Raw genomic sequence first — 2,344 nt, 5'->3', positions numbered from 1 at the left:
TGTAAGCATTTTGTCAACTTTGTCCGTTTTTTCCCACAAGGCTGAAATATGTGCCCTCGCTTTGAAATAAGTAAGCAAGGTTAGTTTGTATTTCATCCAACAATCTGTGCTACAAATTATGGCTACAGTATATGCAATTTTGAGTGACACAAAGATTCTTATCTAAATGGTGAAAATGCAACAGCTGTTAATCAGACTCACTTTGACTTTATATAGTGCACCAAGAGATAGTTTCTCGCTTACGGCCACACTGTCCTGAGTACGCCTGATCTCGTCTGATCTCGGAAGCTAAGCAGGGTCGGGCTTGGTTAGTACTTGATGGGAGACCGCCTGGGAATACCAGGTGCTGTAAGCATTTTGTCAACTCTTTGTCCGTTTTTTTCCCACAAGGCTGAAATATGTGCCCTCGCTTGAAATAAGTAAGCAAGGTTAGTTTGTATTTCATCCAACAATCTGTGCTACAAATTATGGCTACAGTATATGCAATTTTTCCACATTTTGAGTGACACAAAGATTCTTATCTAAATGGTGAAAATGCAACAGCTGTTAATCAGACTCACTTTGACTTTATATAGTGCACCAAGAGATAGTTTCTCGCTTACGGCCACACTGTCCTGAGTACGCCTGATCTCGTCTGATCTCAGAAGCTAAGCAGGGTCGGGCCTGGTTAGTACTTGGATGGGAGACCGCCTGGGAATACCAGGTGCTGTAAGCATTTTGTCAACTCTTTGTCCGTTTTTTCCCACAAGGCTGAAATATGTGCCTCGCTTTGAAATAAGTAAGCAAGGTTAGTTTGTATTTCATCCAACAATCTGTGCTACAAATTATGGCTACAGTATATGCAATTTTGAGTGACACAAAGATTCTTATCTAAATGGTGAAAATGCAACAGCTGTTAATCAGACTCACTTTGACTTTATATAGTGCACCAAGAGATAGTTTCTCGCTTACGGCCACACTGTCCTGAGTACGCCTGATCTCGTCTGATCTCAGAAGCTAAGCAGGGTCGGGCCTGGTTAGTACTTGGATGGGAGACCGCCTGGGAATACCAGGTGCTGTAAGCATTTTGTCAACTCTTTGTCCGTTTTTTTCCCACAAGGCTGAAATATGTGCCTCGCTTTGAAATAAGTAAGCAAGGTTAGTTTGTATTTCATCCAACAATCTGTGCTACAAATTATGGCTACAGTATATGCAATTTTTCCACATTTTGAGTGACACAAAGATTCTTATCTAAATGGTGAAAATGCAACAGCTGTTAATCAGACTCACTTTGACTTTATATAGTGCACCAAGAGATAGTTTCTCGCTTACGGCCACACTGTCCTGAGTACGCCTGATCTCGTCTGATCTCAGAAGCTAAGCAGGGTCGGGCCTGGTTAGTACTTGGATGGGAGACCGCCTGGGAATACCAGGTGCTGTAAGCATTTTGTCAACTCTTTGTCCGTTTTTTCCCACAAGGCTGAAATATGTGCCCTCGCTTTGAAATAAGTAAGCAAGGTTAGTTTGTATTTCATCCAACAATCTGTGCTACAAATTATGGCTACAGTATATGCAATTTTGAGTGACACAAAGATTCTTATCTAAATGGTGAAAATGCAACAGCTGTTAATCAGACTCACTTTGACTTTATATAGTGCACCAAGAGATAGTTTCTCGCTTACGGCCACACTGTCCTGAGTACGCCTGATCTCGTCTGATCTCGGAAGCTAAGCAGGGTCGGGCCTGGTTAGTACTTGGATGGGAGACCGCCTGGGAATACCAGGTGCTGTAAGCATTTTGTCAACTCTTTGTCCGTTTTTTCCCACAAGGCTGAAATATGTGCCCTCGCTTTGAAATAAGTAAGCAAGGTTAGTTTGTATTTCATCCAACAATCTGTGCTACAAATTATGGCTACAGTATATGCAATTTTTTCCACATTTTGAGTGACACAAAGATTCTTATCTAAATGGTGAAAATGCAACAGCTGTTAATCAGACTCACTTTGACTTTATATAGTGCACCAAGAGATAGTTTCTCGCTTACGGCCACACTGTCCTGAGTACGCCTGATCTCGTCTGATCTCGGAAGCTAAGCAGGGTCGGGCCTGGTTAGTACTTGGATGGGAGACCGCCTGGGAATACCAGGTGCTGTAAGCATTTTGTCAACTCTTTGTCCGTTTTTTCCCACAAGGCTGAAATATGTGCCCTCGCTTTGAAATAAGTAAGCAAGGTTAGTTTGTATTTCATCCAACAATCTGTGCTACAAATTATGGCTACAGTATATGCAATTTTGAGTGACACAAAGATTCTTATCTAAATGGTGAAAATGCAACAGCTGTTAATCAGACTCACTTTGACTTTATATA

The 2,344-nt window shown here is 41.6% G+C and overlaps 5 non-coding genes and 1 pseudogene across 5 annotated transcripts; all 6 read left to right on the top strand.

Moving 5' to 3' along the window:
* The first annotated feature begins 237 nt into the window (after nucleotides 1–237).
* LOC135569701 (5S ribosomal RNA) lies at nucleotides 238–355 on the top strand (annotated as a pseudogene).
* Nucleotides 356–596: 241 nt separating this feature from the next.
* Nucleotides 597–715, top strand: LOC135569557 (5S ribosomal RNA). The gene has a single exon (XR_010463145.1). It is a non-coding gene; the product is annotated as a 5S ribosomal RNA (ribosomal RNA).
* A 230-nt stretch (nucleotides 716–945) lies between these two features.
* Nucleotides 946–1,064, top strand: LOC135569556 (5S ribosomal RNA). Its single transcript, XR_010463144.1, has one exon. It is a non-coding gene; the product is annotated as a 5S ribosomal RNA (ribosomal RNA).
* A 241-nt stretch (nucleotides 1,065–1,305) lies between these two features.
* Nucleotides 1,306–1,424, top strand: LOC135569555 (5S ribosomal RNA). The gene has a single exon (XR_010463143.1). It is a non-coding gene; the product is annotated as a 5S ribosomal RNA (ribosomal RNA).
* A 231-nt stretch (nucleotides 1,425–1,655) lies between these two features.
* Nucleotides 1,656–1,774, top strand: LOC135569596 (5S ribosomal RNA). Its single transcript, XR_010463183.1, has one exon. It is a non-coding gene; the product is annotated as a 5S ribosomal RNA (ribosomal RNA).
* Nucleotides 1,775–2,016: 242 nt separating this feature from the next.
* Nucleotides 2,017–2,135, top strand: LOC135569595 (5S ribosomal RNA). Its single transcript, XR_010463182.1, has one exon. It is a non-coding gene; the product is annotated as a 5S ribosomal RNA (ribosomal RNA).
* The last annotated feature ends 209 nt before the right edge of the window (nucleotides 2,136–2,344 follow it).

This window comes from Oncorhynchus nerka, unplaced genomic scaffold, assembly GCF_034236695.1.
Source record: "Oncorhynchus nerka isolate Pitt River unplaced genomic scaffold, Oner_Uvic_2.0 unplaced_scaffold_1161, whole genome shotgun sequence".
NCBI classification, from domain to species: Eukaryota; Metazoa; Chordata; class Actinopteri; order Salmoniformes; family Salmonidae; genus Oncorhynchus; species Oncorhynchus nerka.
Note: the sequence above shows the minus strand (reverse complement) of the source record. Positions and strands in the feature narration are given on the sequence as shown.